This window comes from Mirounga angustirostris, unplaced genomic scaffold (genome assembly GCF_029215605.1).
Source record: "Mirounga angustirostris isolate CCGP_5_RB_7025 unplaced genomic scaffold, mMirAng1.0.hap1 SCAF_10, whole genome shotgun sequence".
Taxonomy (NCBI): domain Eukaryota; kingdom Metazoa; phylum Chordata; class Mammalia; order Carnivora; family Phocidae; genus Mirounga; species Mirounga angustirostris.
In genome coordinates, this window is record NW_026991718.1 from 80003151 (window position 1) to 80029079 (window position 25929).

A 25929-nucleotide genomic window follows, 5' to 3' on the forward strand; every position below is an offset into this window, starting at 1 on the left:
TGGGGAGAGGGGTGAAATAGACGATGGAGATCACTGGAGTGCACCGGTTATGATGAGCACCAGGTGATATACAGTATTGTTGAATCACTGTATTATACACCTCAAACTAATATAACACTGTATGTTAACTATATTGGAATTAAACTAAAAAACTTAATAAAATCCCAAAATAAAAAATAAAACAGAGTCTAATTTCCTTCCCCTTTTGTCTGGGTGGGCGTGCGTGCTTCAATTTATAAAGCATGGCAAAGCTAAGGCTATGTGACTTCTAAGGCTAGATCATAAAGGCCATGCATTTCTCTCAGCTTTGGTTGGGATTCTGATGCAGTCCAGCAACCCTGAGACTATGGTGCTAGGGAAGCCGTGTGCAGGCACTCAGGTCAATAGGTCCAGCCATCACTACTACTGCACAGTGGGTGAAACCATCTTGCGCCTTCCAAACCAGCACAGCCACCACCTGAATATCACTGAGGAACTGCCACAGGAGCCAAAGAACGACCAGCTAAGCTTTACGTAGATTCTGATCCACAAACTTCATGGATGTAACAAAATGGTAGTTGTTTTACATGACTAAGTTTGGGTGGATTTATTATGCAGCATTATTAACCTGAATAGCAGTTGACTCTAAGGTGCAGCCAGGGTGAAGAACCAGCCTCTCATTCTGTGGTCATTTGCCTACATAACTATACCTGGTCTCCCCAAGCTAGCGCAAGAGCTCCTGCCTATATTTCAGGACTCTGAACTGGGCCTCTTATCTCTAGCCAATTGCTTCCTCATAGAACAGTCCCAGAGGCCCCACTCTCACCCAGTTCCAGGTCCTGCTGTATGTATGGGCAGGCCTCACCTACAGCTCATGGGCCACTTGTAGCAATCACCATTGGAATGACCCCTGAGTGTGGCAAAGTTCCCATATGTCACATATGCCATCCCAGTCCACACAGCCAGTATTTCTCATGGGCCCAAGCTTCACAATGATCAGCAGTATATCTATTCCTAATAAAGTATTACAGGAAAACAGAAACCACATTTTTCCAAGTCTGAGTTCAGTGATGCTGAGACTTAGCAACTTGTAGACTCATTTTGAAGGGTTTCACCCTTCCTTTCAGAGGCCTTTTTCCATATACCTTTTCCCAAATACTTGCTGTTTCCTCAAACTGGTGGGAGATCTCTGGTAAGGCACTGAGACTTAACTAGGAATTTATATTGCTCTTTCTAAGGGAAGGCAAATCTTGAAATAAGAGGTAGACAATATGGAGGCCTCCTGGAGTTTGGACCCAAGTGTGCATTGTTTGTTAGAAAGGATTGAAAGGAGCTGATCCACATCTCTGGGTGTAACCAATCATACCTGGGCTGCTGCTCTGTGGAGTTTAGTTGTTTGTTTTTCCCTCACTTCCCCATTTCTCTTCCCTTCTAGACCTGATGCTGATAATCAGATTTCCAAGTTGGTCACGACTCCAGAAGTTTTACTGAGGTATGTGGTGATCTAAGCTTGTAGTCTTTGTTTCTTTCTTCATCAAAAAGCTCTGCAGTTAATGATGAACATTTTAGCAGCCACCTTATCAAATACGTGCTTCTGGAAGACAGCCTGTAATTGACAGGAGAGCTTGCCTGACAAAGGCCACAGATGTGGGCCTTTGCTAGCAACAATTGCAGTGACTTATCCTGTATGTCTTGAATAAAAGTTATATTTCAGTAAAACTTTATTTTATTCTTAGAGGTTATTTATTTATTTATTTATTTGAGAGAGAGAGAGACAGAGATCACACAAGTAAGGGGAGGCACAGAGGGAGAGAATCTTCAAGCAGACTCCCCGCTGTGCGCAGAGCCCCATGCAGGGCTCAATCTCACAACCCTGAGATCATGACCTGAGCCGAAACCAAGAGTCAGACACTCAACTGAATGAGCCACCCTGGTGCCCCAAAACTTTATTTTAAAACCACAAAATCAATGGTTTGACTTTTCATCCAATCACCTAAAAAGTACTACAACATTATCCAGGAATAATGAACTTGCATTTCAGAGACCGAACATGATATTGTTAAGAGTTGGTTAGGGGAGTGAAAGGGTTTTAATGATCTCTTCTGATCTGTTCTTCTCTCAAAGCTGCTGCCAATAAGCTACCCCTTGAAGATACTAAAAGATCCTTTTCTGTTTTTAAAAGAACATGTTTTATCAAGAATTATTATGAATATTTGAAGAAGACTTTAGTGCAGGATCTCCCATCTTTTTTTCTCTCATTTTCCCCAGTAAAACATGCATTTCTATAATTAAAATTCTAGTCACAAGAAAAAAGAATCTAAGATAGACCTTGCTGTGCCAGCAACTAGGCAAAAAGGTATAATACTCTTTTGAGCTCCTAAGGTTACTTCAATTAAAGACTAAAACTGTCAGTTAACATTCACAGGATAATTAAGGTGTGATTCCTATTGTGAGTCTAACATTTTAAAAGTTAAAAAAAAAAAATCCTACATGGCTACCTGTTATTTCTCCAGGGATCATTCTGTCTCAGAAGCAATGTCTATGCATTGTTATAGGTTAAATATAGCTAAGAAACAGAGGCATCAGAATACACCCGACAAAGCCAGCTCCCTCAGTTTCATTAAAAAAAATTTTTTTCCATTGGAGATAACATCCATATCATAGGTGTCCAGCTAAATGAATTTTCACAAACTGAACACACCTGTTTCTCCAGTGCTCAGATTAAAACAAACAAACAAACAAACAATATGAGCTGCCCCGAGAAGCCCCATTCTCTCACCCCAGGGGTAACCAAGATCCTAATTCTAACACCATTGATTAGTTTTGCCTGTTTTTGTACTTTCTATAAATGGAATCATACAGTATGTTCTCTTTTGTGTCTGGCTTCTTTCACGCCATGTCATGTCTGTGAGATTCATCCATATTGCTGCGTGTAGTTATAGATGGTTCATTCTCTTTGTTGGTGGGTATTCCATTGTGTGAATACACCGCAATTTATTTATCCATTCTACAGCTGATGGACGTTTGGGTAGCTTCCAATCTGGGGCTATTACAAAGAGCCAGCTGTAGCAGTTTTTACACAGTGCCCAGGATTCCTGCTCATTTGAGTGAATGCTTCATGGAGGTCTTTGGAACAGCACCGGCCCCCAAACTCCTGACAGCATTGTCCGTCTTGTCCTTTGGCTGGCAGATGCAGACCTTAAAAGAGAAAGGCCACAGCTCCCCACCTGTGAAAATGGACTCTTGTTTTCATGAAAAAAAGTTTGTAAAAAAGACCAGCAACTGAGAACAGAAGTAAGTATTGTTTGCATTACCACAGAGGGTTGAGCAGCTGGCCACAGGGAATTTGGATCGGAGATAATAAGGTAACTTATCTTATTGAAACAGGATACAGGCTAACAATTCTTGAGCAAGGAATAGGGCATGCCTAGGGAAGTAGGAGATAGTATAAGCTGAGAGGCGAAATGCTGCCAAGAAAGCATAACTGAACCATCTCATCTCAATGGGGTACAAGTTTAAAACAAGGGCAAAAAGCCAAGATTCCTCGTGAACAAAATCACTAGCTCAACTCTTCCCTGAGAAAGCAGGGTTTGCATCTTGACTCTGAGTTGCCCTGGGGATGCTGCCCAAACTCTCTACAAGTTCTGCTTCTCCTCTGAAAGGAGGGGGTGATTGCCGCACCCTTGCCGGGCTGCGAGGCTCAAGGAGACTCTGTGGGTGAAAGTTCTGGCAACATTGAGCAGATGCTGATCTGATGCTGTGTTCCCTCTCAGCCCCCAAGTGCTGTGGTTTAGACAAAAGATCTAGAACGCATTGCTGAGAGCTCATTTGTTTAAACAGGCTAGAATGTGAATTGAAGGAAAGTCAGAAGACGGACGGCTTGTTCTTTTTGAAAATGCAGAAGAAAACAAGTGAGAAGACTGTATCGCTGTCAGTGTGGAGCAGAAGGAGGTCAGGGTGCTTCCAAGGGGGCAGATGAGAGCTGAGAGGCCAGATCAAGGGCAGGAGAGGGCTGTGCATGGAGCAGTTTGCCCTTTTATTCTGCTTGGCCTCACTCTGTGCATATCCAACCCTGGTTACTAAGAGAAAAGCTTCTATAGTTGTTTGTATCTTAAAATATTCTTGCCTGTCCAGACAAACCCATCATCTTAGGTACTCGACGACTTGGCTAGGTTGTCAAAGTAAGGCCTAAGGTCACAACATTTAGGGTGGCTTCAGGCTGCCCCTGCCCAGAACTCTCTGTGTAGGCCCCAGGTTGGTGGCTCCAGTTTCATTTCTACTACAAGTGGTGATGACAAATTTGGATTTCAGGGTAAAAATACAAGGTAATCTTTGGAAATAAATGGCAGGCAACACAATGATGCTTTGAGGTCCTGGTGCCTAAAGTATCACAACTGCAGGACAGCTGTGTGTAGGCAGGTTTCCACCATGCCTGGAGACCCCTCACTGACCTTTATCAGCAGGGCAACAGCCCCAGCCCTGTAAGAGGCTGCAGGAGAGAAAGAGCAAGTGCTCTGGAGTCAAGCAGGAAAACCACTGCAGCTCAGTTGGTGTCCCACCCGAGCGTGGGCCTGAATGAAGCTCCTGTTGGAATCCCAGCTTCAGACATGACACTTCACACTGAATCATGGATGTGATGTTTTCTGGTCCTCAGAGCTACTTCTTTTTTTCCAACAGGAAAGAGATGAAGCGAATATCATTATACTCATTTTATAAATAAGCTCAAGCAAACCCAGAAATAATAGATGATTGGCCAATGTATGAGGAACCATAAGCCATAGGTCCAGGTTTCCTGCACGTGCTCACCAAACCACACCTTCCAGGACGAACATCAATCTCTGATACAGGCATATATGGCCACCTTTCAGGTTCTATATAACTAGACCCTGGATTGAGGGGTCACAGATAGCGGTGTTGCTGAAGCCAGGATGGGGGGCGGGGTGGTTAGCTTGTTACTTCCTACCTAAGAATCTTAGGTGAACGGATTTTTGAGAGATGCTTAGGTGGTAGAGACAACAGGAGTTGGTGACAAGCTGCTGGGGAAGAGGAAAGTGGAGATACCCCTAGGTTCCTGGTCTGTGGATCTGCGTGGGTGTTGGCTCAATCACTGTGCCAACTAGCCCTGGAGGTCACCCTTGGTTACAGAGAATGACAAACTGGATTTCAGGAGTCATCAACTATTTCACGAACATAAAATGTTATATGTGTCTGCACTCTATCAGATACAGACTCAGGTGAGGCTGGAGCAATTGGTAAGAGTAACTAATTCCCCCAAGAGCTGATGGATCTGCTTAAAAATCATCCATGGCTTCTCACTGCATTTGGAATCAAATTTGAATTCCTGCTCACAGTCTCCAAAACCACACAGGAGCTGGCCTCTGCAGACCTCCCCACTTTATCTCCCCATTCTCCCTCTTACCTCCAGCTTATGTTCACCTCCAACCCCTTACCCTTTCAAGCTGGTTCCTATCTCAGGACCTGTGAATCTGAGGCAGGCCTGGAATCCTCGTCCTCAAAATCTTCAAATATCACCTCCTCAGAAAGGCCCTCCTCAACCAGCCTCTTGGGTCACTCTCTAGCCAATTTTCCTGGTATGTTTTTCTTCACAGCACTTAACATTATAAGAAACTATGGAATTTGTCAGCATGCATGTTAACCATTATCCCCAACCACATTTTATGTTCAGTGTTAGAAGGCAATAGCTGAGCAAGAGAACTGGCCCAGGGTCATCTTGGTGGGGGTGGAAAGAGGTGAGCAGATTTATTTAAGAGATGTTTAAAAGACAGAACTGACAGGATTTGTGGGTAAACTGGATAGGGAAAGTGAAGACCCCTTCTACGTCTGCATGGATGATTGTGCCAATCCCTGAACTGGGCTGCCCCAGAAGAGGGCCAGTTGTGCATAAAAAACTATGAGTTGGGCTTCTCACTCACTGAGTTTGCGGTGCCTTTGAGGCATCCAGGATGTCCTACCAAGTGTGCAGCTGATACCTGGGTCTGGAGCTCAGCAGAGAGGTCTGAACTGGAGAAATGTGTTTGTGAGCTGCCTTTGTATCGCTGGCAATGGACACAGTGCTTGTGGATGAGATAGCCTGATAAAAATAGAAGAGGGAGACAGGAGGGGGCCTTGGAGCAAGCCCTGAGGAGTTCCTCAAGCAAAGAGCTGAGGGAGTGAGCTTGTAAAGGAACCAGAGGGGGTGAAAAAGGAAAACGAGGTCACAGTGGCGGGAGATGGAAGAGTATGTTGAGGTGTGGGTAGACTTCCTTGGCTCCCAAGTTGGATTCCTTGGGAGGGTTACCTCCAGCACTGTCAGCCAGTGCCTGATACATAGATGTGTGTTGAACTGGATATCCAGGCTTTCTAAGTGATCTACTCACAGCCTTTACAAGAGCTAATTCACTTAGGCCTCACAAGGACCCTATCCATTACTCTCCTCCATTCTTCAGAGAAGGAACCAAGGTACACAGAGGGTAAATGACCTGCCCAAGTCACACAGCCAGTGAGTCTCAGGATTCAAACCCAGAGTCGGTGGTCTTTATCACCACATACACTAACACCCTCCCTCACTTTTTCTAGGCTCCTCTTTTGATAGCACTGATACAATATCAGATAATTTGCAATAGCCAAAATTCAACTTTAGTAACAAAAACATTAGTTCTGAATGCAAAGGTATGGGCCAGTATCCTCTTAAGCATTTGGTTAAGATAATGATGCAATGTGGCTCATTGCAATCATGATCTATCTGGAAGATATATTATTGCTCCATGATCAGAACTCAGAGGGAAACATGTTTGCCTTACATTGATGTGGTTATTATGTGGATTTTGTAGTTTAAAAAGAAAACAACTAGATTCTGCAATGGTATTCTTTGTAGAAATCTGACCTTTGATGGGGCTAATTTCAGCAACCAATTAATCTCACACTGATTACTCTGCTCATTCATTCTCAGCAAACTGTAAGCAAAACTTCCAAGAAGAATGACTGACCCTCTCACCTGGGCTCAGCCTGGCTTTCCACCCTTCCTTTGGATTTATGTTCTTGATGATGATTCTCAACTACAAATCTGATTTGATCACCCTTGCTCTCATAGTATCAGTCTGAAGTGCTGTGGAAGCAGAGGGCCTAGACTCACATTCTTGCTCTATAGTCAGCCATCTAAACCACTTTTGTGGAGGGGCTTCCTTGACTTGCCCCTCTCCTCCATCTGTGCCCCACCCCATCCCTGCTGCCCCAGCCAATCTATCGCCAAGTCCTGTCAGTTCTGCCTCTTAATTACTCAACTCTACCGGCTTCTATTCCTGGCTGTCACACCCTGGCTCAACCTCCATCACCCTTAGCCTCATAATAGTCTCTGAAGTGGTCTCCCTGCCTCCAAATATGGGGTCAAACCATATAAGAGCTCTTTTAAAAATGCAGAATTGACTACAGCACCCTATCTCCTTATTACCCTGAAGCCCTGCTCCATGACACGACCCTGGCTCTGCTGCCTTTCCAGGCTTGTCTCCCTCACGTCCACCATCTCAGACAGCCATCTCACACAGCCTGAGACCAGCACATACACTGTGTTAGTTCACTTCCTCTCAGGATGTCTCTTGACATTACGTCCCTCTTTGCCCAATTCCTGATTATCCCCAGTGCAGACTGTATGACTTCTAGAAGCCTGCTCTGCATCCGTGCCCTGCACCCTATCTTATATATTTCCCCAGGTCCAACAAATGCCTATCTCTTGAGCTCCCTGAACATTCTACACTTGATGGAATTTCTCTGAGTCTGCCTCCTCTGCCAGCCCAATGTCCTTGTGCGTAGGGACAATGTGTGTGTGTGTGTGTGTGTGTGTGTTTTCTTCTGTATCTCCTGCTCAGTACAGAATCTGTCATAAAGTAGGCATTCAGTAAATATCTGTTGGCTGGTGATGGGGTTGGGGTTCAAGGCATTACTTAGGGTACTGGACTTCCATCTATATCCCATAAAAAGTTCCATTTAGGTTTTCCCAAATATTTGAATCAAATTTTATTTTTAAAAGAGTGTTAAATTATTTTTCATACTTCAGCATAATAGATTCACATACATTATTTACAAATATGTGACACACTGCAGATCAACAGGCTAAGTGTGTTGCAAAGATAAATCATTTTTGTAAAGACTCTGAATAAATCTTCTGTCATTTGCTGGTACCTTAAATTCCAAGGTTATAAGGCTGGTTATTTTTAAAACTGTTAGAGTTTACAACCATTTATTTGTGTGAATTAGGAATTTCTTATTACAATGTGACCAAAGGAAATGGCAGAAATAAACTAAAGCCTGAAGCTGGTATCAGATTGCAATGGTTCCCCATAACCACAATTTCTTTTTTTTTTTTTAAGATTTTATTTTTAACTAATCTCTACACCAAACGTGGGACTTGAACTTTCAACCCCAAGATCAAGAGTCACACCCTCCACCAATGGAGCCAACCAGGCGTCACCATCACCACAATTTCTATTTTTTTTCCATTTATTTATTTTTTATTTTATTTTATTTTAAGATTTTATTTATTTATTTGACAGAGAGAGACACAGTGAGAGAGGGAACACAAGCAGGGGGAGTGGGAGAGAGAGAAGCAGGCTCCCCGCAGAGCAGGGAGCCCGATGCGGGACTCGATCCCAGGACCCTGGGATCATGACCTGAGCTGAAGGCAGTCGCTTAACCAACTGAGCCACCCAGGCGCCCTTTTTTTCCCATTTATTAAAGCAACCTATAATTCTCATTGGCTGGCTTTACAATGTGCGAGTACAATAAGTTTGAAGTTATAATGGAGATGTGTATACTGATGAAATGTACCGTTAGCCCCCTGATATTTTAGGGATTTCTCTAAGATGTTTGAAATATGCGCCTGGCCATTTCTTTAAAAGTTTGAAAACTACTGGCTAAGGGGAAGCAGGGTCCTGAGGCTGAGGCTGCCCAGAGATTTAGCACTCAGTTCCCAAGAAAACAAGGCAACTTCTAGGGACTGGACCCGGGAGGGCAATGGAAGAACTAGGGAGCTGGGAAGAACATTTCTGAGTTTTGTAAGGAACAGGGAAGAGCAGGAAGCAGCTCTGTGTCCCGTCTTCACATCAAGGATCCAAAGGTCTGCAGGTCAGTCCCACTGCCTACTTCACAATAGGGCCCTCTCTGCTCTGCTGGTGGGAAAGTCCTGGAGGAACAGATTCTCATGTGCCTGTGTGCTAGCCTCTGGATGGAGAGTCCCTGTCCCTGCAAATCTGCAAGGGGAATTCTGAAGGGACAGAAGTGAGGGGAAATAGGCCTCAGGCTTTTTACAGTAACCTGGAAGAGCTAAACAGGGAGGCACAGTCCAGGGGCTGCCAGTATTAGGGGCAGCACAAAGGTCCCTTCCTTCTCTTTCCTCCAGATAGCGTGTCAAACCAGTGGTATGGGTTAGCTGTCCGACTGGACTTTGTGTGCCCTTCCCCTGGTTCCTGCGAGTTTCCTTCTAACTCATTTAACAGATGTAAATTGGGTACAACATGCTGTGCCGGGTCCTCCTTTCTGGGCTTTCTATAACCATGCTTGCCCAGGGCTCCCTAAATCCCACCCTGAATAAATCTTCTCCCTGATTCTGTTTTCCCCTCAACCTACTGTCCTATCTCATCCCCTGCCTTTCATACTGAAACTTCTTGAAAATAAGAATTCTCTGCCCGTAGACCATCATGTCATACTCCCCCAACCCCACTGTACCTGGTTTTCCCCTGCTGCACGAATGGTATCATTCCCTCAAAGGTCATTAGTGACTTCCTTATGCTAAAATCCAGCACCTTCCTGTAAGGCCTCCATCCTCACTGACAACCCGCAACCACTCCTTGAGATACCCTTGGCTTTTGTGACTTTGCTTCCTGCTCTCCCTCCACCTCCTTGACCACTTCTAGCTTGTCTCCAAGGACTTCAATACCTCTTCTTGTTCTTCTCAAGGAAGATGGTTATGTTTGCCAGGGCTGCTGTAACAAGGTATGACAGACTGGGGGGCTGAAAAAACAGAAATTTATTTTCTCACAGCCTCAGAAGATGGGGTCTGAGAACAGATGTTGGCAGTGAGGGTTCTCCCCAGGCCTCCTTCTTTTCTTGGCATGGCCATGGTCATCTTCTCACCGTGTCCTTGCATGTTCCCTCCTCTGTGTTTTTCTGGCCCCTAATCTCTCCTTAGGAGGACCAGTGTTACTGGATTAGGTCCCACCCTGATGACCTCATTTTAACTCAGTTGCCTCCGTAAAGGCTCTGACTCCAAATACATTCACATTCTGAGGTACTGGGGGGTCAGGACTTCAACACACAAATGCTGGGGAGGAACACAATTTAACCCACAGCAAAAGTCTTCCAGATAAGGTTCTGGACCTTTTTAAATGCTTCTTTCCTACACCCATTTCTAAAGCTTCATATATTATTATTCAGTGAATGCTTTTATCAATTTCATTTTTAATTAAAAAAATGTATCTCATTAAAATAAAATGGAGCAATCCTTTAGTGTTTGAAGAAAAGGTTAATAAGAGGATATGATTTGGGATGACTGGGTGGCTCAGTCGTTAAGCATCTGCCTTCAGCTCAGGTCATGATCCCAAGGTCCTGGGATTGAGCCCCACATTGGGCTCCCTGCTCAGCCGGGAGCCTGCTTCTCCCTCTCCCCGCTGCTCCCCCTGCTGTGCTCTCTCTCTGACAAATAAATAAAATCTTTCAAAAAAAATAAGAGGATATGATTTTCAAGTAAATACTTATATCTCAAAGTTGTCTGCTGAGCTCTGATATCAAATTCCCACCAAGTTTTCAGACAGCTCCCCTTGATGGCTGGTACGTCACACACGGTGTTCTCTCCACAAATGCCATTCTCACTCCTTAACCCTCATCTGTTGGCCAAAATTCCCCAAGACTTTTTCAATGACTTCTCTCCCCTGCTTCACCCCATACCCAAACATTTTGTCCATTCTATATGTCCCTCCCTCAACACTGGTTATGTAATTTTTGAGACCCAGTTCAAAATTTGTAGGGCTCTTTGTTCAAAATCTATCCAGAGTTTCAAGACAGTGACAGCAGAGCATTAAACCAAGCACAGGGCCCTCAGAGCATGGTCCTATGTGACTCTGAGGGTCGCACGTCCTTGAAGCTGGCCCTGCCCCTCCATTATCCCTCCCACATCACCCTGCACTCCACTCCCATTGATGCCTTGGATTTCCACACTGGCCTCCTGTGACCCCACATCCATCTCACCTTCTCCATCCCACCCCATCTGCCCGAAAACTCCTACTCTATGACATCTGCACCAGGTATCCTCTGCTCAAAGCCTTTGGTATTTCCTCATTTCCTACCAAACTGGGCACAGCCCCTTCAGGCCAGCATGTTAGGCCCTGACTTCCTGAATTGACTCCTACTCACGCCTGCCTGACACAAAGCTTGAGGCAAATGTTCTAGTCACTCTCCTTGGACTGTTCTCCATATAGCTTGATCTCCAAGCCTTGTGTTTCTGAAATCCTACCTTCTCCATCTGTGCCATCAGAACCACTCCGAAGATTAACACCTACCTCTTTCAAGAAGTGTTTTCTGGGTCTGGTCTCTTCTTTCTGGTTAGCCCCACATGTTCAGGTGTGTGGTAAGCACTTACTGCACATTGCTCCTTGCCAAGGGTTTGTGTGCTTTTATCCTTTAAACCTCCCATACCCCCAGAGGCAGGTTCTATCACTATGCCCTGGGGGCGCTTAGAGGGGCTGGCTGTGTTGTACAAGGTCACTTGCATGGTGGTGGACCTGCGTTCAAACCCAACAGTCTGGCTCAGAGTCTGTGCCTGTCTTGTGTCTTGTGTGGCTGGTATTTGTGTATTTCTTCTATATTCACACTAGACAATGAGCCCTTTGAAGAAAATAGATCTTTTTCATCTTCGTTTTCCTTAAGGCACTTCCTTTGTCTCCACATTCAGCCCATGTTGTTTATGTGACGGAGCAGGAAGTTTTGAAACACTGGGTTAGCCCAGGAAGATGCAATGACCAAATATATTACCTTACATTTCCAAATACTCAGCCAATTAAGGATTCTTTGGAGCGACAACGACCCTTTTCAAAAGCAATGTACTTTGGGGACCATTCAGGAGATATATATTTGCCAATCACACTTAACTTATGAATTGGTAGATTCAACTCTGCATTGGCCTGCCTTCCTTCCTTCTAACTGAGAGTCATCGGAGTGGATCTTTGATTGGATGGAGGCAGTCCAGCTCCCCCACCTTTGCCCTGTTGTTTGGTTTTGTATTAACCTCTGCCTCCACCTCAAATCCCCCCAACTGCAGGCGAGGTTTTCAGAGGGAAAGGGAGGAAGCTGGATTTCTTAGTCTCCCACCATTCCTTTTTTCTAAGTGGCAATGAGGGAGTCCGCTTCTTTCAGAACTTCTGTAGGGTCCAAATGCACGTGGTTCTTTTCTCTCCCTTTCCTGCCCAAGAACCAGTGATGCAGAGTGAAAACTGAGGGAGATTTTAGAGAGAGGGACACATGGTCAGCAAAAAGAGAACAAGGGAAAAAACAGATTACAAAGCAGTATGTGTAATATGATCTCATTCTTATATTTTTATATTTGAATAAATGTGTGTGTTACACTTTACCCATAGACATTTGAGAAATATGTCTTGTAAAAAGGAAGACATACCTGGGTGGCTCAGTCGGCTGAGTGTCCAACTCTTGATTTTGGCTCAGTTCATGATCTCAGGGTCTTGAGACTGAGCCCCGTGTCGGGATCTGTGCTCAGTGTGAAGTCTGCTCATCCCTCTCGCTCTGCTCCTCCCCCCACTTGCATTCTCTCTCTCTAAATAAATAAGATGTTTTTAAAATAATAAATAAATAAATAAATAAATAAATAAGACATACTTTTCAAAGATATTCACCCAAATGTTCTCCAGTGGTTGTACCGGAGTAGTGACTCTTGGATGCAACTGTCTTAGTTTTTTAAAAATGTATTTTAGGTGCACCTAGCTGGCTCAGTCAGTATAGCACGTGACCCTTAATCTCAAGGTCTGAGTTCAAGCCCCAAGTTGGGCATGGAGCCTACTTAAAAAATAAATAAATAAAAACTGTATTTTAAAATTTTTTCTGCAGTTAAGTGTTACTTGGGATCTATGTGTTTTGTATTGAGTTGGAACTTTAGAAGCGGTAAGTAGCCTTCACTCTTGCACCCAACTCCTCACCTCACACAATTCCCACTCTGGATACTGTTGGGAGAAACAGGAGGAACTAGATGCCACCCAAGGTCCTTTGCTTGTGGTCTGCAGGCATGTGAGTGCCTTCCCTGGGCAGAAACTTGGTCAGAAACATACCACTTCCCCTTTGAGCGGGAATTCCGGGGCCAAGGTGGTGACGTGATTTGACCCAAGAGGGTGTAACAAGCCCGGACGAAAAGGGAATTGAGCAGAGCTCTCCTGATTCACTGTCTTGTATGTTCACCACAGTGCTCTACTTCCTGGGGTTGCTTTTTGCCACACTTGGGGCTCTATCAGCCTAGAGCTCACTGGTGGTTCCCTTCTTAGGACCATATGAGGTAGGGACAGAGAATGATGACCCATACGGGGTCCTTCCACCCTGCCAGCTGATGCCCCCTCTCTGTCCCTCTTGCCCCTCTACTTCAAAAGTGCATCACCTGCCCTGTTCCTAACCTCTTCTCAACCTACTGCAACCTGCACACCATAAGCTAGCATGTTGTTGGCATTCTAGAAATGCTGGTTGAGTGACCAGATCCTCACATGCTCTGTACTCTAACCTGATTCCATGTTGCCCTCACCTCTGCTTAGACACAGATCTCTTAGTAACTCTAGCCCTCTCTCACTCCTTTGCTGGAAATCCAGCCTAAGGGAACAGAAAGAATATCACTTCAAACAATACCTTATTTCTCTACCTCAACATTCCCCAGCTTCAGATAATAGGAATGGGGGAGAAAATGCATGAACACAATGAAATCAAGCCAAGAATGTCTGAGAAGTGGGACATCGCGTCCTATTTGTCCCTGACAACACCATCAGAACTGAAATCTGACTGGGTCCATTCTCTTGCTACTCATCTGGCCTGGACTCCTCTCCCTCCCACTGGCTCTGTCCCGCCCTTCTCCATAAAGCCTTCTCAGCCCATGTGAGCCCACAAAAGCTACTTGTGACAGTGCTTTATTATGAATTCACTGTTCATCTGTTTATATCTTATCTCCTCCCAGATACAAAGCTCTTTGAGGACTGAAATCGTATTTCTGGATATAGCAAAGTGCCCTGGTCTTGGGACTGAGATCTGGGCAAAATGCCTGGCTCAACCCCGTGGTGGTTATAAGACCACAGGTAAGTTGCTTGAACTGCTTCGAGGCTTGGTTATCTCATCTGTCAGTTAGGCAACAATAATCTCTACCTCATAGGACTGGTGAAAAGATGAAATGAAACAATACATTTAAGAGTTCTGGTAATTTAGTTATTTTCCCAACATTTAACATCTTGCCATCCTTCCCAATACCTAGTGCAAGGCCTTTCATGTAAATGTTCAATAAACATTTTATTGATTGATTGACAGATGGTGAGTTACACTCCATTCCTTCCTGAATCTCCTCTGTGTATCTCAGAGGGTTGGCCCATAGGAATATACTATACTATATTTTGATAGCCACAAGAAATTAGAGATGACGGGCGCCTGGGTGACTCAGTCAAGCGTCTGCCTTCGGCTCCGGTCATGATCCCAGCGTCCTGGGATCGAGTCCCGCATTGGGCTCCCTGCTCAGCGGGGAGCCTGCTTCTCCCTCTCCCACTCACCCTGCTTGTGTTCCCTCTCTCGCCGTGTCTCTCTCTGTCAAATAAATAAATAAAACCTTAAAAAAAAAAAAAAGAAATTAGAGATAAGTATTATGGATTTTTATTTCAAAATCCATCTATAAAATAGTCTAAGTATCTTTTCGTTTCATAAGTTTCCTACACCCAGAGAAAAATAACATGTTTGAGAAAAAGTCTATGCCAACCAGTCCTAATGGAGTAGGACTTATATGAGCAATTAGTATTCTCTTCCACAAAAGAGCTTTAATGTGATCTATCCATTAGAAAGTAGGTGTAAGGGTCAGGGATTTGGCCAGAAATAGATGGTATACTTAAAAGGGATAACTGAAAAGAGTTTGTCAAGTTTTTTTGTTTTTTTTTTTTTACAAAGGGTTGTGAGAGACCAAAAAGGAATGGTGAAATAGTCCGTGTTACAACAATGGGGATCTTATGTTCTGCTAGATCTAAAGGCGCAAAGGGAAGGAAAAGTTACTGGTAACAGAAAGAGCTACCCGTTACAAAGGCCACCTGACATATGCTGAGGTCTCCACTAGAGGAACACAGATCTGCAGAAAGGGAGCTGGTGGAACCAATACCCCAACTTTCCTTTCTGCCTGTCCTCCAATATCCTATTGGGGCTTCAACCCAGCCAAAAGCCAAAGGGCAAGGGGCTATGTTGGTAGCCCACTGAGGTTAGCCCCCTGAAGACAGAGTTGGGTGGACAGTGGATCTTGAAGGCAAATTGAGAATATCCAGCATGATAGGAAAAGAGAAAGAGAAGTCAAGGGAAATTACAGTAAATAAAAATAATAACAAAAATGGATGTTAGAAATAAATCCAAATAACTAATTTTAGTAATCACAATAAATGTAAATAGATGAAAGAGATTCTTAGATTGGAAAAACAAAAAGACAGTCCACCACAATTTCGATTTAAAGGAGACATATCTCAAGCAAAAGATACTGACAGGTAGAAAACAGAAAAAGATACATCATGTAAATATTAACGAAAGGAGGGCTTCTCTAGTAATACTAATATCAAACATGACAGAATTTAAGGTGATAATTTTTAATGTAAGTGAAGAAACCAAAATAACAAGAGGATACAAAAATCATGAAATCATACCTACTTAATAATATAATCTTAAAACATACAAAGTTAAAATTGATGGATTTATATGAGGAAACTGACAAATCTACAATCATAGCAGAAAATTTTAAAGCCTATCTCTCAGAACCTGACAGAAAAAGCAGACTAACAGTTATAAGACAATTAAGGCTCCCTAAATTTGAACAAAACATTTAAAAATGGCTAACTCCAGTAGGTAACATATAGGCTCCTGCACCTGTCAAACAAACAACACACATTTTTTTTCAAGCACAGATGGAACATTTTCACATCTGATCACACTAGGCCACAAAAGAAGTCTCAAATAGTTTCAATGAATCAATATCATAGTGACTATGGTCTCTGAAAGCAATGCAATATTAGTGATTATTAGAAATCAATAAGAAGATATCCAAACCACTCCTCCCATGTATTTTGAAACTAAATGGCATGCTTCTCATACTTCTAAATAGTTCATAATTTAATGATGATAATTTCAAGGGAAATTATAAAACATTTAAAACTAATAGCTATGAAAACCCAACATATCAACTCTTTTGGAATGCAGGTAAAGAAGTACTTACAGGGAAAATCAAAGCCTTAAATACATCTATTAGAAAACAAAAAGACTGTAAACTATGAGCTGGGAGTTAAACTCATGAAGAACAGTGAATTTAGTATCTGTCTTAAATACAATGACATATATTTGTACATTTTCATCTAATAAATTTATAAGCTCTTTTTTTGTGCTATAGCTGTTTTGCTTCCTCATTGCTTGGCACATATTAGGTGCTCAATAAATGCCTGGGAGAGTGAATACCCAAGAAATTTCCTATTTTCTAGTAATCACATTAGAAAAATGTAAAAATATGGGGCGCCTGGGTGGCTCAGTTGGTTAAGCATCAGCCTTCGGTGTGGGTCATGATCTCCAGGTCCCGAGATCAAGCCCCATATCGGGCTCCCAGCTCAGCAGGGAGTCTTCTTCTCCCTCTCCCTCTCCCCTGCTTGTGCTCTCTCTGCCTCTCTCTCTCTCAAATGAATAAATAAAATCTTAAAAATAAAATGTGAAAACATATAAAACAGGTAAAACTAATTTTAATATTTTATTGAATTCATTGTATCCAACATATTGTCATTTCAACAATCAATATAAAAAATGACTAAGCCTTAGAAAGTCAGTGTGTATTTCGCACTTAAAACTGATATCAATGCAGATGCTAAATTTTCATCAGAGACACTTGATTGGTTTTTAGATTTCATAAAATTTAACAAATTTAAAAAGTATGTTCACATACCGAAGTTGTTTGATACTTACTTAAAAGTTTTCCAATAACTGAATTGTCAGCTTTTAAATTTAAATATTAAAATTAAATAAAATTTAAAAATTCAGTTCTTTAGTCATACTGGGCACATTTTAAGCACCCAACAGCCTCATGTGGCTACCTAGAGGCTATAGTATTAGACAGTGTAGTCCTTGTCCATGAAGATATTCATGGAGCAAAAAACTGCCTTTTCCAAACTATTCCTCCTTGCCTTGTCTGCTGGCCTATGTTAGGTTATAGAACTTTCCATTCTGACCTCAATATAAAGCAACTTTCCTGCCTAAGCTACTATGTAAGAAGTAAACTAGCTCTGGACTATCAAAGCAGCACCTCTTCCAATAGCCCATGAAAATTTCTATTTAACAATAGCACTAATCACATTACATTCTTTGTCAAGATCAGTAAGCTACACTTCAAAAAATATTAAAACCTTATGTAATGGAAGCAGTAGGGTAGTTTGCAAGTGAATTCACAGCACTAGATTTCAGAGGACCTCAGCAAGAAAATGGTGAGAATTCCCTGGGTCCATTCTCTCCCCAATCTCCAAATTGACTGCCTCTGGGAACAAAGTGGAAGGAGAGCTCCTGGCAACACTGCTCCCTGTGTTTACCCACCTCCCACCCTCCAGGGCTTCATTACAAGCGCAACACCAACACACCAGGCCACCTGTCTCCTCCTTCCCCTGCTTGGCTTGGTCAGAAAGGAGGGCTTATTTCAGCTAAAGAAACTAAACACCCCGATCAGGTCATTCTTTCCACTTTGGCATAAATTCAAGACATGCAGAACCCTTGGGAGGCTCTTCACCACATGGCCATGTCCTCTTTTCCTCTCAAGCCTTGTCCTTCCAGCTTGTGGAAAGAAAAACTCAGAAAAACAGTTCAAGGGCTCTGCTTCTGGCATGGCTACTGACTCACAATGAAACCTGGAGCAAGTCTTTTTGGCTGAGATTCTAAAACAGGAATAAAGTCTTCCCTACTTATATCCTAGACTATCATGAAGGTCAAAGGAGAATACATAGTCTACATAAAAATACCTGGAGAAGTATAGAGTACTTTACAGACCTAAAGTATCATTTTAAAATCATGTTGGCTGCAGGTTTCCCAACATATACCCAAGAAAGACTTAAAAAGTAGGTAAGCCCAACAGGCCTTCTCATTTCCTGTTGCAGATATAAATCAGAATAAACTTTTTGGAGGGAAATGCGACAGTATCCATCAAAATGTTAAGTGTTCATAGCCTTGGAATCATAAATTCCATGTCTAAGAGTAACCAGAGAAATACTCATATGTGTTGAAGAAGACGCATGGTTTGCAATAGCAAAAACTGAAACTTGCCTGAAGTTCCAGCCATAAGTAGTAATAAAGAGAACTACGCAGCTGCTACAGAACAAGGGAGACCTATGTATATCTATGCAAATGAGGCCACAACCTTCGGATAGTTTATAAAAGCAGATTACAGATAGAATATATTAAATAGTATAAATATATTATTCATATTGCATTAAAACTATGGAAAACATCAGTAAATGATCTTTTAGGAGACAGACTTTGGTAGTAGATCTTTCACTTTTTACTTTTGTTTCTGTACGGTTTAAACTTCACATTGAGCATATGCCACTTTTTGATAAGCAAAGGCAGTAAAGATGTTTCCATCTTAAAAAAAAAAATGGCGCCTGGTGGCTCAGTCATTAAGCGTCTGCCTTTGGATCAGGTCATGATCCTGGGGTCCTGGGGGCTACCTGCTCAGTGGGAAGCCTGCTTTTCCCTCTCCCACTACTCCGGCTTGTGTTCCCCTCTTGCTGTGTCTCTCTCTGTCAAATAAATAAATAAAATCTTTTTAAAAAAATGATGAAAGAGAAAAACTTATGCCAAAAATGCACTCAGCAGTAGGGATTTGAAATGATTAAAAGCTATGGTCCACTTCCTTGAGGGATTTGCAAATTAGGCAGGCATATTTAAAGAAAAGAGCAGCTACTCCTTCCTTACCCTCCAAATAATTCTCAGTTTTCCAAATAACTTTGTAATTTTATTTTTCCATAGTTATGTGAGACCTTCCTTTTCACTATTTTTAAACCTTTTTTAGCTTTCAAAGTCCCAAGATATATTTAACTGCATTTTTTATTTGTTCATTCAAGAAATATTCATAATGTACCCCACAGCCAAGGCACTGTACCATATACTATGGTGGAATGGAGGGATTTCTTATTGTGATCTTGGAGAGTTTGCAGTCTGATGGGAAACGCAAGGGATGTGTATGAAGAATAATAATGCGAGGGAGAGTGACAAGTGCCCAAAGGGATAAACTAGATAAAGGATTCTGGGGCCTCAGAGTGTATGCCCTGGGGAATGTAACAGGCAAGAGGGTGGTGAGAGATTTGTGAATGGGGGTGTTGGCCCTGGGTTGTGAAGTGGTGGGATTTGGAAAAGTAAATATCACTTTCCAAATGTAGAAATGAATTAGAAATGTATAGGAGTTAAAGCAAGTGCCAAAGTTTACTGCTTTTTAAAAAAATATATTTTATTTATTTATTTGACAGAGAGAAACACAGCGAGAGAGGGAACACAAGCAGGGGGAGTGGGAGAGGGAGAAGCAGGCTTCCTGCAGAGCAGGGAGCCCGATGTGGGGCTCGATGCAGGGCTCTATCTCAGGACCCTGGGATCATGACCCGAGCCGAAGGCAGACGCTTAACAGTTGAGCCACCTGGGCACCCCTACTGCTGTTTTTATTTCCAATGACTAAACTGACCCTTTTGCCACACACCAGTCCTTTGTTGTTGTTTAACCAAAGGGAAAGGATATGAACTTGGTGCCCACTGGTGGTCTACCACTCTCCCTCCCAGGGTGGGCCTTTGGAGCTCTGACTGAGTTTTGGTAGTGCTGGTTCAGAGTTAGCACCCCTCCCCCATAAAAGGAGCTGTTGGGTAGATTTTTCTGGTAACTGGAAATCTCTGAACAAACCTGATCTCGGAACTGAGTCAAAAGTCATGTCTAGAGAGTCGGGGCTGGGGAGAGGTTGCAGGGTGTCAGCTTATGCTTTGTCTTCAGCCAGCCTTCTGTTCCCTCTTCGGGTAGGCTCAGAACAGTTGTGGAAATGGGAAGAAGTTGTATACTGAGTGAAGGAAAGGATCTGCAAAAATACATTTAAATGACATCAGAAGATGGGAAAAGATTTATATTGTGATGAAGATCACCTGGGAATAAAAGAACAAAGGAGAAACACTGTACCTATTCAGTTGGGCTGTGTAAAGGAGATCGAGGAAAAGAAGAGCAACAACTTTCTGAACAGAAAAGCGACCACTTTCTGGAAGGTAGGACGTGCGGAGAAGTGAATCCGAGGCGATATTCGGGAGGATAGACGGCGGGGGAGGGGCCTCCGTCGGCCGCTTCTGGCAAGTGATAGAACCACGGAGCACAAAATCGGAACTTTTAAAAGTCTGCTCCGCTGAGGGACGTCACTCTGGTGGCTAAGCGGGGGTGGAACCCTCAGGGACAGTGTGGTCTCAGGACCCTCGGGGTCACAGAAGGACCGGGGGTGCCTGAGGGCGGCAGAGCTCCCAGGTATCGGAACAGGGAAGCCGGCTGCAGAGGCGGAGCCCAGGCGCGGGCTCTCAGCTCGGGGTGGCCATTGACCGTGATCCGCGGCACAGTCGGGCCACTGCTCCTCCAGCAGGGACCCAACAAGCGGCAGATCCGGGGAGACTCACCTTCCTCCCCTGGGAGGAGCCGCGCGGGAGTGCACCACAGGGATCTGCTGGGTTTGGAGACTCCACCCGGGGTTGGGTGCCAGAGACAGAAACGCGCGGTCACAGGCCGGTTGAGCACGGAGTGACCGGGGAGACCGGGGAGACGGGAGTGACTGACAGCTTTTCTCTGGGGGCGCACTGAGGAGCGGGGCCCCGAGTTCTCGGCTCCTCCGGGGCGGAGATTGGGAGGCCGCCATTTTCACTCTCCGCCTCCAAAGCGGTACGGAAAGCTCGCAGGGAAAAAAAGCCCCGGAGAGCAAACCCGAGCAGATCACTTAGCCGGGAGGGGGCAAGGGCGGGGCAATTCCGCCTCCGGCAGAGACAGTTGGAAACCACGGCAACAGGCCCCTCCCCAGAAGATCAGCGAGAACAGCCAGCCAAGACCAAGATCACCGATCAATGAGAACGGCAGAACTCCAGCGCTAAGGGACTACTGCACATAGAATTCACGGCTTTTTTACCATGATTTTTTAGTCTTTTAAAGTTAATTTTTTTTAACTTTTTGTCTTTTTATTTCTTTTTGAATTTTTCTTTTTCCCTTTCTCAACCAACATCTTATCAATCCCTTTAAAAAAAATTTTTTTTTATTTTTCATTTTTAGAGTCATATTCTATCCCTTCATAGTAGTTACCCATATTTTTGGCTTATATATATAAGTTGTTCTCTCTTTAAAATTTTGAGATAGTTTCTTCTAACATTAAAATATACCCTAAATCTCTAGTATATGGTGTTTTCTATTCCCCTGCCTGATCACATCCTCTCCCTTTTTTTTTTCTTTTTCTTTTTTCTTTTTTTAAATCCTCTTTCTTTTTTCAAACAACTTCTTATCAATTCCTTTTATAAAATTTTTTATAATTTCCATTTTTACAGTCATTTTCCATCCCTTCATCATATCAACCCTTATTTTTGTACATATATATGTTTTTCTTTCTTTAAAATTTTGGGAGACACTTCTTCTAAAAGACCAAAACACACCCCAAATCTAGTGTGTGGCACTGATCTATATACCATATAGATCATATTTGATCACATTCTGGTTTTTCTTTTGTTGTTGTTGTTTTGTTTTGTTTGTTTTTGTTTTTATCTTTATCTTTTTCTTTTTTTTTCTTTTTCTTTTTTCTCTCTTTCCCCTTCTTATCCCACTGCTTCAGGTCTTTTCTGATTTGTTTAGAGTATATTTTCTGGGGACGTGGTTACTCTGCTAGCATTTTGTTCTCTCATTAATCTATTCTCCTCTGCACAAAATGACGAGACGGAAAAAATCACCTCAACAAAAAGAACAAGAGGCAGTACCGACTGCCAGGGACCTACTCAATACGGACATTAGTACGATGTCAGATCTAGAGTTCAGAATCATCACTTTAAAGATACTAGCTGGGCTTGAAAAAAATATGGAAGTTATTAGAGAAACTCTTTCTGGAGAAGTAAAAGAGCTAAAATCCAACCAAGTAGAAATCAAAAAGGCTATTAATGAGGTGCAATCAAAAATGGGGGCGCTAACTGCTAGAATAAATGAGGCAGAAGAGAGAATCAGTAATATAGAAGATGAAATGCTGGAAAATAAAGAAGCTGAGAAAAAGAGAGATAAACAACTACTGGATCATGAGGGCAGAATTCGAGAGATAAGCGATACCATAAGACGAAACAACATTAGAATAATTGGGATCCCAGAAGAAGAAGAAAGAGAGAGAGGGGCAGAAGGTATAATGGAGCAAATTATAGCAGAGAACTTCCCTAATTTGGGGAAAGAAACAGGCATGAAAATCCAGGAAGCACAGAGAACCCCTCTCAAAATCAATAAAAATAGGTCAACTCCCCGACATCTAATAGTAAAACTTACGAGTCTCATAGACAAAGAGAAAATCCTGAAAGCAGCTCGGGAGAAGAGATAGGTAACCTACAATGGTAGAAACATTAGATTGGCAACAGACCTATCCACAGAGACCTGGCAGGCCAGAAAGGACTGGCAGGATATATTCAGAGCACTAAATGAGAAAAATATGCAGCCAAGAATACTATATCCAGCTAGGCTGTCATTGAAAATTGAAGGAGAGATAAAAAGCTTCCAGGACAAACAAAAACTAAAGGAATTTGCAAACACAAAACCAGCCCTACAGGAAATCTTGAAAGGGGTCCTCTAAGCAAAGAGAGACCCTAAAAGCAACATAGACCAGAAAGGAACACAGACAATATACGGTAACAGTCACCTTACAGGCAATACAATGGCACTAAATTCCTATCTTTCAATAGTTACCTTGAATGTAAATGGGCTAAATGCCCCAATCAAAAGACACAGGCTAACAGACTGGATTAAAAAACAAGATCCATCGATATGCTGTCTGCAAGAGACTCATTTTAGACCCAAAGACACCCCCAGATTGAAAGTGAGGGGGTGGAAAACTATTTACCATGCTAATGGACACCAAAAGAAAGCTGGGGTGGCAATCCTTATATCAGACAAATTAGATTTTAAACCAAAGACTGTAATAAGAGATGAGGAAGGACACTATATCATACTTAAAGGATCTATCCAACAAGAAGATCTAACAATTGTAAATATCTATGCCCCTAACATGGGAGCAGCCAGTTATATAAGGCAATTAATAACAAAAGCAAAGAAACACATCGACAACAATACAATAATAGTGGGGGACTTTAACATCCCCCTCACTGAAATGGACAGATCATCTAAGGAAAAGATCAACAAGGAAATAAAGACTTTAAATGACACACTGGACCAAATGGACTTCACAGACATATTCAGAACATTCCACCCCAAAGCAACGGAATACACATTCTTCTCTAGTGCCCATGGAACATTCTCCAGAATCGATCACATCCTAGGTCATAAATCAGGTCTCAACCGGTACCAAAAGATTGGGATCATTCCCTGCCTATTTTCAGACCACAATGCTTTGAAACTAGAACTCAATCCCAAGAGGAAAGTCGGAAAGAACTCAAATACATGGAGGCTAAAGAGCATCCTACTGAAGAATGAATGGGTCAACCAGGAAATTAAAGAAGAATTAAAAAAATACATGGAAACCAATGAAAATGAAAACACAACTGTTCAAAATCTTTGGGATGCAGCAAAGGCAGTCCTAAGAGGAAAGTATATAGCAATACAAGCCTTTCTCAAGAAACAAGAAAGGTCTCAAGTACACAACCTAACCCTACACCTAAAGGAGCTGGAGAAAGAACAGCAAATAAAGCCTAAACCCAGCAGGAGAAGAGAAATCATAAAGATCAGAGCAGAAATCAATGAAATAGAAACTAAAAGAACAGTAGAACAGATCAACGAAACTAGGAGCTGGTTCTTTGAAAGAATTAACAAGATTGATAAACCCCTGGCCAGACTTATCAAAAAGAGAAGAGAAATGACCCAAATGAACAAAATCATGAATGAAAGAGGAGAGATCACAACCAACACCAAGGAAATACAAACAATTATAAGAACATATTATGAGCAACTCTATGCCAGCAAATTAGATAACCTGGAAGAGATGGATGCATTCCTAGAGATGTATCAACTACCAAAACTGAACCAGGATGAAATAGAAAACCTGAACAGACCTATAACCACTAAGGAAATTGAAGCAGTCATCAAAAATCTCCCAAAAAACAAAAGCCCAGGGCCAGATGGCTTCCCAGGGGAATTCTACCAAACATTGCAAGAAGAATTAATACCTATTCTTCTGAAACTGTTCCAAAAAATCGAAACGGAAGGAAAACTTCCAAACTCATTTTATGAGGCCAGCATTACCTTGATCCCCAAACCAGACAAAGACCCCATCAAAAAGGAGAATTACAGACCAATATCCCTGATGAACATGGATGCAAAAATTCTCACCAAAATACTAGCCAATAGGATCCAACAGTACATTAAAAGGATTATTCACCATGACCAAGTGGGATTTATCCCTGGGCTGCAAGGTTGGTTCAACATCCGCAAATCAATCAATGTGATACAGTACATTAACAAAGGAAAGAACAAGAATCATATGATCCTCTCAATAGATGCAGAAAAAGCTTTTGACAAAGTACAGCATCCTTTCTTGATCAAAACTCTTCAGAGTATAGGGATAGAGGGTACATACCTCAATATCATAAAAGCCATCTATGAAAAACCTACAGCAAATATTATTCTCAATGGGGAAAAACTGAGAGCTTTCCCCCTAAGGTCAGGAACACGGCAGGGATGTCCACTATCACCACTGCTATTCAACATAGTATTGGAAGTCCTAGCCACAGCAATCAGACAACAAAAAGAAATCAAAGGCATCCAAATTGGCAAAGAAGAAGTGAAACTCTCACTCTTTGCAGATGATATGATACTTTATGTGGAAAACCCAAAAGACTCCACCCCAAAACTGCTAGAACTCATACAGGAATTCAGTAAAGTGGCAGGATATAAAATCAATGCACAGAAGTCAGTGGCATTCCTATACACCAACAACAAGACAGAAGAAAGAGAAATTAAGGAGTCGATCCCATTTACAATGGCACCCAAAACCATAAGATACCTAGGAATAAATCTAACCAAAGAGACAAAGGATCTGTACTCAGAAAACTATAAAATACTCATGAAAGAAATTGAGGAAGACACAAAGAAATGGAAAAACGTTCCATGCTCATGGATTGGAAGAACAAATATTGTGAAGATGTCAATGCTACCGAGAGCAATCTACACATTCAATGCAATCCCCATCAAAATACCATCCACTTTTTTCAAAGAAATGGAACAAATAATCCTAAAATTTGTATGGAACCAGAAAAGACCCCGCATAGCCAGAGGAATATTGAAAAAGAAAAGCAAAGCCGGTGGCATCACAATTCCGGACTTCAAGCTCTATTACAAAGCTGTCATCATCAAGACAGCATGGTACTGGCACAAAAACAGACACATAGATCAATGGAACAGAATAGAGAGCCCAGAAATGGACCCTCAACTCTATGGTCAACTAATCTTCGACAAAGCAGGAAAGAATGTCCAATG

At 42.5% G+C, this 25929-nt stretch overlaps 1 protein-coding gene across 1 annotated transcript in view; it reads right to left on the minus strand.

The window, feature by feature from the left end:
- The window catches only part of RFX8 (regulatory factor X8), a 252412-nt gene that overhangs the window by 190781 nt on the left and 35702 nt on the right, over positions 1-25929 (minus strand). The window contains exons 4-6 of the mRNA XM_064572648.1: positions 20149-20317; positions 14766-14821; positions 12638-12793 (exon numbers count right to left, since the gene is read on the minus strand). The gene's annotated coding sequence lies outside the window, so the exon portion shown is untranslated. The remainder of the gene's footprint in view (positions 1-12637; positions 12794-14765; positions 14822-20148; positions 20318-25929) is intronic.